This window comes from Gavialis gangeticus, unplaced genomic scaffold (assembly GCF_001723915.1).
Source record: "Gavialis gangeticus isolate Ggan-Ray unplaced genomic scaffold, GavGan_comp1, whole genome shotgun sequence".
Classification (NCBI taxonomy): domain Eukaryota; kingdom Metazoa; phylum Chordata; order Crocodylia; family Gavialidae; genus Gavialis; species Gavialis gangeticus.
In genome coordinates, this window is record NW_017729025.1 from 48,489,940 (window position 1) to 48,504,284 (window position 14,345).

At 43.2% G+C, this 14,345-nt stretch overlaps 1 long non-coding RNA gene across 1 annotated transcript in view; it reads left to right on the plus strand.

Annotated features, from left to right (window-relative positions):
* Positions 1–1,212: 1,212 nt before the first annotated feature.
* The window catches only part of LOC109299455, a 19,441-nt gene continuing 6,308 nt past the window's right edge, over positions 1,213–14,345 (plus strand). Inside the window, exons 1-2 of the long non-coding RNA XR_002097858.1 lie at positions 1,213–1,223; positions 3,027–3,034. This is a non-coding gene — a long non-coding RNA (uncharacterized LOC109299455). The remainder of the gene's footprint in view (positions 1,224–3,026; positions 3,035–14,345) is intronic.

A 14,345-nucleotide genomic window follows, 5' to 3' on the forward strand; every position in this document is an offset into this window, starting at 1 on the left:
GACAAACCAGTCTATTGTTACTCAGATCCTCCTTCCCCCCCGGTATTCCTGTGGACGATCTATCAGCCCCACCATCTCAGTGTTCATGAGCCACAACTGGTACCTCAAGGTATGTAGAAAAAACATATAAACTGTGTCTATAGCCAAATTGTTGATTCTTTGAATCAGAATTGAATATTCAGATTTGGCCAAATTGAATAGGGACAGTGATCTGAATCACTGTCTCATGAATTGGGCTGAATCCAAGTCCAAATCAAATACTGCCCACTTTGCACACCCCCTACTGAGTAGCTACTTAGCTGATAAACCATCTTGCAAATACCAACTTCCTCAGTCTCCTCAGTACTCTTTACCCCTTACTCAGTACTCAGCACTCCTTACTCAGTACTCCTTACTCTTCCTCAGTACTCCTTAGATAGTATATTCAAATTATGTAGTATATTCAAATTATAACTCTTATCACTACATCTTTCCTCTTAACAATTAGTAAAAAATCTGTTAACACATAAATCAATTAACACCTATCTACAGAGGAGAGGTTACTAGCACTTCACTCTGAAGTGAGTTTTTACCATTCATTTTTCTATCCTCCTTTTTCTGTAGCTCCTTTAGCAAGTCTCTATGGGCATTTGTACACACACTTGCACCACAGTGCCAGGTGATTTTAAAAGTTCCCATTGCTGCAGTGCGTGCGTTTGTATAAATGGCAAAATGCACATCAGCACTGAGAAAATGATGGTGGCACACTTTTGAACTAAAATGCATTAAAGGTGTGTTAGTTCAAAAGTGCACCACCACCATTTTCTCAGCAATGATGCACATTTTGTCATTTATACAAATGCATGTGACACTGCTTCAGGCACATCAGCTTACATGCAGAGCAGACTCAATTAATTGAGTCTGCTCCAATATGCTAGATTTCCAGTGCATCAGAGGAGACAAATGTATGTATATAAATGCCCTATGAGTCTTTCAGGCGGTTTCACTTTCTTCTCAGACAAATGAAGTATTGGAACCAGTTTCTGATTTGATTTTGGTGGGAAGCTTTTCCTCCAGGTCTTGATAAACTTGAGTCTTTATACTGGGATCCTATGAACTTGCTCTTTGGAAGCTATACTTCTGTTCATTAGCTATAGACCACTGAAGCTGATTTCCATTTTCTGCATGACTGAATTTGTGTCCATAGGTACATTTCTTCCCATAAGAACAGGGTTGCTTCTTGTGTTTTGAAAGAATTACTTTGTTCCTAAGAATCTTGTCCAGATATAGGCTGTTACAGCCAAGATGATTACCAGGAAGCATGAATGTTGTGTCTTCTTGTACCACAAGGACACATGTATCTGTCTTGTTTCTCACAAGCTGCCAAACCCCAAACTGCTAAACTGAGTGTGGGCAGTTTTGCCTAGCGGTTAGATAACTGAAGCATGGATGCAATCCAGGATGGTTTCCCAGGAGCTGGGGGTACAGGTGCTGGTGCTGGAACTGGAACTTGGAGCCATATCCAAAGTCAAGATAGACCAAGATCAAAAGCTGGAGCAGAGGACAGGCTAAGCCAAGGGTTAACCAAGATCAGTAATCAAAAGCCAAAGCCAGAGAAATCAAGTCAGAATAAAGAACAGATAACCAGAATTAGGGAATGCCAGGGGTCTTACCAGAATTTGAAGCTAGAGTCAGAGCCAGGAAGCAAAACCTGAGAGCCAGTGGGGAAGCATGTGGAGGGTCAGAAGCAAGAGTTTCCAACTTTTCCCAGCCAAGGATACTGTGGGATGGGTCTGGCTTTTAGGCTAGGGACAGACATTACACATAAGCCACTTTAAGTGATCAGAAACTGGTTTAAACCTGTAACAGAACAGATGTTCAGCGCACATAAACTGAAAATGCCTGAAACAGGTTTGAGATAAACCTGGTTGAATGTAGTATCAGATCTAACTGATTTCACTCAAACCAGTTTATGCAATGTCTGTTCCAGGCCCCTTGCTGGTTTAAGATAAACCAGGCTCCCCCAGCATCCTGGCATGCTCTCTGCTCCACAACAGGGCTGGCCCCTCCCCTCTGCTCCCTGGCTGAAGCTCTGGCAGAGACTGCAGGTACAGCAGTGTCTGCCTGGCTTCCCCCTGCCCTACACCCCTCTCCCCCTCACTGCTTGCTGCTGAAACAGGGATCTCCTCTTCCCCTCTCCCTCCCTCCCATCTCCCACAGCACAGACCTCAGCCCCACAGACCCTAGGTACATGCTATGCTAGCTAATGCCAAGAGGAGTCTCTGTGTGTGAGTGTCTCCAATTTCACTGGGACAGGCAGACAGAACAGTGACAGCTTAGGGATTTTTGGAGCTAATCAACAGGTCAGCTGGTAAGCAGTTTAACAAGACTTTGAACTAATGGAGAGAGGCTATTGTTTTACTGATGATGTGATAAATACTGTTACCAGCCCCCTGCTGGCTTGCTTGCCTGTCAGTTTGCTGCAGACAGTATAGAGAAGCAGGAGATGGAGACTGAAAAGCTCTGTATCAACAGATGCATGCACTGCACATCCCCACTTGCCTCAGAGTGCTAGCAGAGATCTGAGGTCTGGCAACACTCCCATCCCTTGAGCAGCCAGCGGGGAAAAGCCTGGGATGGTGCAGGAAGGGTGGGGTTTATACACCTCCCAGATCAGAGCATCCTCCTGGTGCCTGGCTATGCCTTGCCCCATTCAGCTCAGTAATATAGAAGGGAAGGGAGGGCTGCTCTAGCACCCCCTCGGCTTCTAGTCTAAGCCACCGCAGGCATGTGCCTGAAGTTCCTCAGTCCAGAGAAAATGTCTGTCTGGTTGCAAACCAGTTCAGCCTAGGCACGTTAGACTAACCTGCAAAGATTGAATCAATTCAGGCTAAGGCTTTTTGAATGTCTGTCCCTAGTCTTTAAGACTGGAGTGGGTGGGCCTATTGTGTGTGGCTTCAGGGATTTGGCTGCCCTGACTGCTTCACTCAGCCCAGCTGGGGCCAGGTTGCTCCTCTGGGCTTGCTCCATGTGGCGCTTGTTCATAGGATGAGTTGTCCTGGTCTCCTAACTGGGACCGGCTGGATCCAAGGTTCTGATCTAAACTCATTACAGTACCACAGTGAATGGGAGTTTATATGCTCTGTTTTTATATTGGATACCAGCAATGCATCTCTCTTTCAGTGTTATATTTTTTCCTGAGTAGCCAGTTGTTTTGATGTTTGTTGAATTCACTTTTGGTCTCAATTTGAATTTTCTACATTCATGCTCTGATAAAAAACTAACCTGAGCTCCAATATCCAATTTGAAATCATTAGGAGCGTTTTCCACTTCCATTGGAAAAATCTTCTCCCTCTCATTGATTTTACTTGGTTCTACCCTATCTATATAAAATTGTTCTCAGCTGTATTCACTTGAGGTTTTTGTGTTTGGGATCTACAGCACTTGGAAAAATGGTTCCTTTTGTTACAGTTAAAACAGCTTTCCAAAAGGATCAGAACATTTGGGGCTATATTACTACCTGCCACACTTGCTACATATCTGCTTGTTTGCTCTCTCCTGCTCTTCCTCTGCATTCTCCTTGTCAATGGAAAATTCTGACTTGTGAAGTGACTTTTTCTTTCATGCCAACTGTATGAATGACTCCTTTTGGTGCATTCAACTCTGCAGTCTTCACCTTTGCTTTCTGCTGCCCTGAATATGTGGTTAGTTTTTTCCAGAGATGTGTCTCCCTCAGACAACAACCTTTCTTGTAATGCAGTGTCTGCAATGCCACAAATAATCCTATCTCTAATCAGGGATACTGTCAAGTATCCAAAAGCACAGTTTTTACTCCATCTATTTGGTTCAGTAACATACTGATGTATACTTTCTCCCACTCTTTGTCTCCATATAAAAAAATCTGTGTCTTTCAAGATCCTTATTCTTTTTTGGCATGCAGTACTCCTCAAATTTGGACAGTATCTTACCATCTCCCAATTGCAAACTTCCTCAATCATCTTGGTTAGGGAGGACTTTTAAGCTATGATTTCTAGCATGATATCCATTAATTAGGAAGTTGCCCCTCCCCCTGTGACCAGTGTTTTCCATAAATATCCACATTCCACAAGAACAATGAAATGGTCATCAAAACAAGTCATTTACAATGCTTGATGAGGGAAAGAAGAGGAAGATATATCTTCTTTACATATCTTCAGGTGTGGCAATGGGTGTGGTATAAAAATAGATTTTTAAATTTGATTTTAATTGATGCAAACTGGTTTGGGCACTTAAAGCAGCACAAGGACTGTGGGGCCTTTACAAAAATTAATGTATTCTAGGATCAGGATTTGGGAGTGAGAGGGAAGGAGGGGTGGCAAAATGTTGGTGTACCGGACAGACTCCTATTTCAGAATAATTGGATCATTTTACTAAAGCAATCAGCAGTGAAATGGTTATATATATCGGGTTGAATTTTCAAAGAAGCCTAAAAAAATCAGTATGCAAATCTAGACCTGGGCAACTGGCTCACTGACGTTTTATCTTAACTGCCAAAAAAAAGAGATATGTTCCTACTGTGGGATGCATATTACTTATCTTGCTATAAAACCATAGTTTTTAGTTGACACCATGAGATAAAGTAGTTGAAGTCGACCCCAAACAAGTGTAGACATTTAGCTGCTTCATAGAAAACACTACCAATGTGTTCTCTGCTGTAGCAGGATTGGAATGTTTGTAGACATGGTGGTCCAGAAAATCTCTCATTGTCTCTACTATGACTTTTTTTCAGCAGGTCACTACTTAGTAAGCTATTTAACATGTTAAAACTATATCCATCACTTCTGAACGTTATGGCTAAAATCAAATTGGGGATTTCTAGTTTACCAGGCTTGTGGGCCTAGGGTTTGCAGGTAGGATGCCAGGTAAGTAGAAAAATATGGCTCAGGAATATTAATAAACATGGATGTTAAGCATCAGTATTTTGGATTTGACATTCCATTGGTCATGGTAAAATTTGGATTTGGAATTTAATTGGCTATAGACTGATATATATATATCAGTCGTATAAACCACATGCACATATATACACATATACATATAAAACCACCCTTTCTATACCAAGTTGTTTTTACATGATAGCTCCTGTATATTCATTAAAAGTTATTTTTAAAAATCCAAGTAAAGGTAAGACTATATTAAAAAATCTTAGAGTACATGTTTAGAGAAAAAAAAAATCTTGGTCTAGCCAAGGCCATTGACTTCATTGAGAACTATCTGCATGTAATCAAGAAGAAAAATCTCATTGCTGTCATCTTAGTCACCTAGATATATTTAGTGATACAGACACCTTCTGCTGAAGAACATTTAGTAAAGTATTATACTTTAGTAATTATACTAATTAAAATACTTAGCAGTCATATAGCCCTGCATTTGCATTGTGCTTTTTACTTTGAAAATGCTGCACAAATATTATCTAATTAATCCTCATAACATTCTTTTAAAGTGAGTATGTATTATACTCACTTAATGGATGGGCTCACTGTAGTCATTTGACTTACCCAACACTATTCAGGCAGAGCTAGGACTATTACTGTGGGGTTGTTATAATCAGAGAGGGAACAGTTCATATGCAATCAATGCCTTCCTAGTCAGATATTCATTCCTTGAGAATGTGTAGGGCTACGGTGCACTGCTCTTTAGATTTATGGGCACATTAAAAAATATTTCAAAGGGTTAGCTCTCCACAGCATCCAAGCATTTCTATTCTGACCGCAAAGTCAGTTCCATATTTATAGAAATACTCAGCTTCATCGTTTTAATCCACTTCAAACACATTTAGGAAAGGTGTGGAGGGGAACCCTGCTAACTGTGGCAAGGGTCACTTAGAATGGGAATGCACTGTAGAAAAATTGTATGGGCTAATCCACAGGGGATTTAGCATCACCTGCCCCTTGTCACTTGAAGAATAAAGGTAGAGTTATAACAGGCCTCAAAGCAATTGTGCAAACCATTATCTAAGGATCTGGAAGACAATAGGTGAAAGTGGGGACTATATAGTGTTTAGCTTGGTCCAGACCGCAGGAAAGGCAAAGTCAAGGCAAAGTCACAATGGGGGAGTTTTAGGTTTACATACAACTTCTGTGATACAAGCAGATATAAAAGGAACATTGAATATAGGGAATGGCTTTTAAATAATGACCTGATAAGGCATGCTCTGCAAATGTCTACTATAACAGTAAGATTTTAATACTGACATAAGAGCTTCATTCCTATTAAGCAACACAGTGAAGAAAAAGAGAACACTGTTGCAATTAGCAGATCCTTATATATAAATTGCTTCTCCCAGCCTTGGAATGCAGCCATGTTTGAGATGGAGTGCAGCAGCTTTCTGACAGTGCCCCGGAGCACTACACAACAGCTTAGTAAAGGAAATGAAGAAGAATCCCAAAACTGATTGCAGCTTCTGGGGGAATTCAAGGAGGTATATTTTTATCTATGCAAATCACATTTCAGCTAAAGACTCGGGTTAAACAGACTTATAGAAAAGGGGTCAGAGTCTCAATCTGATATTCCATACAAAAGATAATGGTCCAAATTCATCCCTGTCCCATCCAGCTGAAGCTGGGACAGGGAGTGAGCTGCAACTCCTTCTGCCACTATGGGTGTTAGGATGCCCTATATTTAGATTACAGCTACAGTCTTACTCCCAGGCTACCCTGAACAAACATAAATTACATCAGCCAAAAAATAGCAAAGACCCACCCTGTGATACTCATTTCCATCCCTGCACTATTGGGTACAGCCAGCCTTACACCAAAAACAAGCCTCCACAAGGGCTTTGAGATAACATTACTGCTCCATCTGCTGACTTAAGGGCCGCAACACACTCAAATGTCCCTTATAGGCTAGGGACAGACACTCAAAAAGCCTGAGCCTGAATTGATTTAATCTTTGCAGGATAGTCTAATCTGACTAGGCTAAATCAGTTTTGTAACCAGACAGACATCCTAGAAATGCAGGCACGTGCCTGCAGTGGCTCAGGCTACAAGCTGAGGGGAGCTAGAGTTGCCTTCCCTTCCTTCCACAGCATGAAGTTGAGTGGGGAGTGGCCAGGCTCTGGCAGGACCTCTGATTAAGGAATTGATAACAGCATTTATCACTCAATTAAGGGACTTGATAAAAGTATTTATTAGCCACTTAAGAAAACAACAAAGGGACATTAACAGCTACTTGTTGATTCTGTCTGTTGATTCTACCTGTTGATTCAGCATGGTATAGCCAGCATGTGGTCTGCTTGCTAATACACAAACAGCTCCTCAGCGAGGCAGAGTGGAGGGGGGAATTCCTGCTTAGCAGGGAGTGGTGAGGGGAGGGTGGAAATAGCCTGCAGTCTCTGGAGCTCCAGCCAGGGAGCAAAGGGGAGAGGCCAGCCCTGCTGTGGAGCAGAGAGCCCCACCCAGCCTAGAGAACATGCCAGGATGCTTGGGGTGTCTAGTTTATCTTAAACCAGTAAGGGGGCTGAAACAGACATTGCATGAATCAGTTTGAGCCAAATCAGCTAAATCTGATACTACATTCAACCAGGTTTATCTCAAACTGGTTTCAGCCATTCTCCAACTGGTTTATGTGCACTGGATACCTTTTCTGTTACAGGGTTAAACCAGTTTCTGATCACATAAACCAGTTTATGTGTAATGTTTGTCCCTAGTGTAAAAATACCCTTTAAAATAGCACATTGCTCTTGGGTGCTGAAATACCTTCTCCTGCATGAATACAATCTAATTCATGGAATTCATTCTACAAGTAAAACCCCGATAACATGTGGAGTTTTAAGGCTTCTGTTCTGTGTATCAGTACACAATATTTTTAGCTATCTGTTCCTCTCTTAAGTATTTACAAACCATATTTACAAACAATCTATTTACACAGAATCCAGGCACAAACAGATATTTTATCTGTTATAAATCAAAATAAATCTGTTATAAAACAAAAGAAAGAAAGTAGAAACCAAGTCATATCTAGGGCCCTGTTTCATAAAGGCACTTATATGTAAGAAAAACTTTAAGCATGTGCATAATGATACCAAGCAAGAATTCTACTACCTGCTAAAGATCTACTTGTATCCTTATAGTTATATTTGTATTTGAGTGCTTAGCTGGATTAGAGCATTACGATATGATGCTTCAGATATTCAAGAGAAGTGTGAGATGTAGAATGGAATTGTCAACAAGCTTAAAGTGTCCAAATAAAAGTATCACATATTTTAACTGCCAGTTCACTGATGATGGATACCCATTGACACCATTAAACTCCATATGAGACCCAAGAATTAAGTTAAAAAAATATTCATGGACTATTTCACTTGAAAAAAATACCATGAATGTTGTTGAACAACGTATTTGCCTTTATTTGTATCATAGATTCATAGATGTTAAGGTCAGAAGGGACATCAGTAGGTCATTGAGTCCAACACCCTGCCCTGGGCAGGAAAGAGTGCTGGGGTCAGACAACCCCAGCTAGGTCCTTGTTCAGTCTCCTCCCAGGATAGGGGAGAGCACCACCTCCCTTGGAAGCCCATTCCAGGTTCTGGCAACCCTTACTGTGAAGTTTTTTCTAATGTCCAACCTAAATCTGCTCTTTATCAATTTGTGGCCATTGTTTCTAGTTAGTCCAGGGGGTGCCCTAGTAAATAGAGTATGTCCTACTCCCTGCTGCCATCTCCTGATGAATTTATAGGCAGCCCCAAGATCACCTGGCAGCCATCTCTTAAGAAGGCTGAAGACATCCAAGTCCCTCAGTCATGCCTCGTAGGGCCTTGCCTGCAGGCCTCTGACCATACAAGTGGTTCTCCTCTGAACCCTCTCAAGCCTCTCCGCATCTCCCTTGAAGTATGGCACCCAAAACTGGATACAGCCTGACCAGTGCCACATAGAGGTGAAGCATCACATCCCTGGACCTGTTTGTCATGCATCTGCTAATGCATGATAAAGTGTAGTTAGCCTTGTTGATCACTTCGTCATATTGATGACTCATGTACATCTTGGATTCAGCTATGACTCCAAGATCCCTTTCCACTGCTGTGCTGCCGAGAAGGTCACCCCCCAGCCTGTAAGTGTGTTGGTGGTTCTTTTTGCCCATGTGCAACACTTTGCACTTGTCTTTGTTGAACTGCATCCTATTTCATTCTGACCATTTTCCCAACCTGTCCAGATCTACCTGGATCTGTTCCTTACCCTCTGGTGCGTTAACTTTTTCCCATAATTTGATATCATCTGCGAACTTGGATGGGGTGCTTTCCACGCTCTCATCCAAGTCACTGATAAAGACATTGAATAACACCAGTACAAGAACTGAGTCTTTCGGGACTCCACTGCCCACATCTTTCCAGGTCAATATCAACCTGTCCACTACCACTCTCTGGGCGCGAACCCTAAGCCAATTTGCCACCCACCTGACTGTGTAATCATCTACATCAGTGCTTCTCAAACTATCTGATGTGGTGGATTGGCAATTTTTTTTCCAGTGTGCCAGGAACCAGTGCCTGGTTCAGCCGGTGGCAGCAACTGCGTGTAACAGCACTACACAAATGCACGACCGGCTGTTTCTTTCTCTTTTCTCACCTCGCATGACGTGACGTCACCTGGAGTATTGGAATGTACAAACTGTGTGCTATGACATATCAACGTTATGCTTCTGAAAATATATTTCTTTCTTTCCTGGCAACTCGCTGAGGACCGGCAACCAGTGGCTCGTGGACCAGCACCGGTCTGCAGACCACCACTTTGAGAAGCACTGATCTACATCACAGCCTGTCAATTTATGTGAACAGAATGAGATACCATATCAAAGGCCTTCTTTAAATCTAGGTAGATGACATCTACCTTGACTCCTGTGTCTAAGCATTTTGTGACCTGGTCATAAAAAGAAACAAGGTTAGTTAGGCAGGATCTACCTGCAAGGAATCCATGGTGATTTCCTTTTAGCATTATTTCCCCTGCTGGGCTCCCACAAATGTGATCCTTAATAATTTTTTCCAGAGTTTTCCCAAAGATAGAAGTGAGGCTAACTGACCTATAGGTTCCCGGTTCTTCCCTCCTCCCTTTCTTGAAAATAGGGACCACATTGGCCCTTTTCCAGCCCTCTGGGACCTGACCAGAGCACTCAAACAGCCATACCGGTGGCTCTGCTGTGACACTGCCCAATTCCTTCAGCATCCTTGAATGAAGTTCATCCAGACCCACTGATCTGAACACATCCAGTCCCTCCAAGTGCCCCTTCACTAAGTCAGCACTAACATTGGTGGGCTGGTATCCCTCCTGTGTCTATCTATGATCCAATTAAGAGATTTGTCATGATCCAATTAAGAGATTTGTCTTGGTTTGTGTCTAGGAATACTGATGCAAAGAATGCATTGAAAAGCTCACATTTGTCTTCCACCTCTGTCACCAATTGCCCTAGTTTGTCCTGCACGTTCCTTTTGTTCCCTATATACTCAAAGAAGGACTTTTTGTTCTCCTTAATTTTTATTGCCAGCCTAAATTCTAATCCTGCTTTGGCCTTCCTAACTGATTCCCTGCAAGTGTGATCCAGGGAGGTCTACTTCTCCTTGGTAGCTACCCTGTTTCCACAGCCTGTATACCTCTTTCTTTGGTCTTAGGCTTTCCTGGACTTCCCTGTTCAGCCAAGAGGGCTTCTTGGCTCCTTTGCCCCCTTTTATGTGCAATGGGATTGTCTTCTTCTGCTCCTGTAGGATCACTTCCTTGAGGAACGACCACTGTTCCTGGACTCCTATTTTGCCAATGCTCTTGAGCTTTAACGCTTCACTAACTAATCTCCTGAGCACACTGAAGTTAGACTTTCTGAAGTTTAGCACTTCAGCCCCACCCTTCGCTGGATAGTGAATTCAATCAATCGATGGTCACTCCCCCCTACATTACCTTGTACCTGCAGATCCCCCACCAGGTCATCCCCTGTAGCTAGCACCAAGTCCAGCAAGGCATTTCCCCTAGCAGGACTGTATACCTCCTGCATTAGGTGGAGGTCCTGTATGCAGGTTAAGAACCTACGTGAGCAGTTAGATCTGGCTGACTGCTCCTCCCAGCAGATGTCAGGGTAGTTTAGGTCACCCATGACAACCATATTTCTTGACTATATAGCCTCTGAGAGCTGTCTGGAGAATGCCAGGTCTAGCTCATCCTCCTGGTGTGGCAGTCTATAGTTGACCCCCACACTACCAAGTCCCTTTCTCCTCAACCCCCCTGTATCCTTACCCACAGTACCATGGTTTGGCCCTCCTCTGATCGCAACTTGATTATAGAGGATGTATATTGTTCTTTAACATAAAGAGAAAGACACACCCCACCTTTTTTCCCCACTCTATCCCAACCTGTAACCTTCAATGCCTACTGCCCAATTATGAGTAGGGTCCCACCAAGTTTCAGTTAGTCCAACCAGGTCAAAGTTGTTGCTTGTAAGCAGGAGTGTAACTTCCTCTTGCTTGTTCCCCATGCTCCTAGCATTAGTCTACAGACATTTAAGCCCCCTGATGGATTCCCTTGGTACCCCCCTGTCCTAATGTCTACCAGGCCCCTTAGTGCTTACTTGGGCTGATCCAGTGCATTGCTTATGGCTCACTGATCCTAGGTTCTCCTTATCTTCTGCTTCCCTGTCCCCCAACAAACCTAGTTTAAAGCGCTTCGAAGGAGATCAGGCAACCTGTAAGAGAGCAGACTCTTACTTTTAGAAGAGAGACGAAGACCATCTCATCCCAGGATTCTTCTCTTATAGAAGTGCAGATCGTGGTTGTAGAAGCCAAAACACATATGATGGCACCACCTCTGGACCCTCAAGCTGACTTCCCTGATGCAGGTGTCCTGATGCTGATGGTGACTGCTGACTGGAAGGATGGACAAGAAGACCACCTGTGCCCCCGACTTCCTAAGCCTGGCCCCCAGAGCCCTGGAGTCACTCATTACATAGTCCAGACTACTCCATGTCTTTGTCTAGTCATGAAATAAAGTTTCATATCAGTATTCCTTACCAATTATGTACATTATCTGTCTTAAACATCAACAGATGTTCCTGGATTTATTTTTGGTAATGAAGCTTCTCATGAAGAATGCCATATACCCAGGCTGTCCACCTGGAGACCTGTGGGCCACATGCCACCCATGGATGGCTGATTTGCAACTCCCAGACACTGGCTCAGCTGATGTTCCCCCTGTCATTCCAACTGCAAGAGCAGCTGGAGTCTTTAATCTCCCCTTCCTTCCTCTGGCTTCTATGTTCTGTACCCATCCTAAAGGTAAGTAGGACACAGCATGGGTGCTCAGGGTAGGCCAGGGCCATTTGACATGAGGTGCAGTGCAGAGGGGCATCTATGTAGTATGTGTCCTGTGGGCACATGATCTCCATGGATGAGGCCCATGGAGCATGCAACCCCCACTAGTGCAGGCTGTAGGGTGTGTGGCCCTCAGGTGTTTAGACATTGGACAGCCCTGGTACATGTAAATCCTGACACATTCAGTAGCAACAGAGACTGAGAAGTACCTGAATTTGTTTTTCCAGTTTATATTTTCAAAGTAAAATCAATGGAATAAGTGCAATAGCCTCTCATCCTTTTGGGGCAGGGGGGGAGGAATGTCCATCCAAACTATCAAAAGTTCAAAATCATCTGTAAATCTTTCTTTTAAGAGCTGCGAGGTAAAAGTAATAAGATTGCTCACTGTGACAAGACCAAAATCACAGTTTTATCCAGCACATACTCTCATACAGTTTAACCCACAGTATTAAATGTGAGATTGCTCCTATCTTTAGAAGTACAACATAACAGCTCCTCATTAGATCCTGAAAATACACAGTAAGGCTTTGAGGAAAGGCGAGTCACCCAGATCATAAGAGACTTTGACAGACTTGTCATTCACTGAAATTGCAATAATGGCCATTCTAATTCTTTCTGCCAGTGACATTCTCTCCCTCTCTCTCCCTCTCTCTCTCTCTCTCTCTCCATTCCTCATTCCCCCCTTTTTAATTCAGATACCTTTTCAACTGTGACTGAAATTACCTAAAAAATGAAATGAGATTGTGTTCTGAGCATCTTCAAAACTTGACTTATGTCAGACCAGAACTTGCTGGGCTGTTGATAGGCATACATGCCCAGAATACCTGTATCTGAATGTGTTAGGGAGATTGTTTTCCTGCCACTCTGATGCCCCCTGCTGCCCCTGGGCAAAACCCTTCTGTGAGACTCATAATACAACCATATGACTTATTGTCAATTGTGAAGCCAAGATCTGGAAGTGGGCAGTTGTTCTTTGTGCCAGATTTGCACATGCACCCAGGGCATCAATAAATTATACCTCTTTGCCATTTACCCCAGGTCAGCAGTTTAGTCCTATGTCATGGGCAATTTGCACCCAAAAATGTAAATTATATTTCTGGATAAATCCTTCTTCACTACAGTGTCCAGCAGGAGGAGAATGGGGATGAGACTGAGCCGGGACCTAGACTGTTTCTGTCAGAACAATATTCTTTCCATACCTGTTACTTATTTTACTTAAATTTATAAAAAATAATAAGTGCCCTTTATCTATTTGGAAAATGAATAAATTTCAGCTACTCCTGACAAGTCCCCTTCTCCCTCAAACAATTTCATTTTCATTTTCAAACACCTGGAATCCAAAAGACAGAAAGAGAAATCTCTCTCTTGGAAGTTGATCCAAGTTGAGCTATTTTTAACTGGGGGGGGGCATGTATAACAAAAGCATTTGGAAACATCATTTCTCCTAGAGAGTGTCTTCTTAACACCCCCTCTACTTCTCTCAGAACTACTTCTTTCAGCTGCACTGTGTGGGCAGAAAGACAGTTTCAGGATAAGCAGTAGGGCTGTGCAAAGCTTTGGGTGCTGATTAAGTTTGGAGGAGATTCAGCCCAATTCAGTGGCCAAATCTCCAAATCTGAATTGAATTGGGAAATCAATAAAAAGGTCCAAATCAATTCGAAGCTGTCCAAATTTATTTGGAAAAGATTCGAAGAGCTTAGGATAGATCTGGAGATTCAGGCAGTCCCTGTTCGCTGCTGCAGGGAGCTGGACCGTGACTCCATGCTGTAAGTAGGGGGAGGCTGGAGGAGGCAGAAAGGAACCATTGGGGGACCCCCACCAGGCCCCATCCCCTGCCTGCTCCCCTAGCCTCCCTGAGCACCCCCCGACCCCCACCCACTCTCCCAACCCCGTTAATAGCTGCCCCACACAGCCCCAGCATCCTAGCTCTTTAAAAAAACAAAACAAAACAAAATCCCTGCACTCACCAGCTACTGTAGCAGCTGTCAGGGCTTCTGGGGGCTCATAGAATCATAGAATCATAGAAGTAGGGTCGTAAGGGACCTTG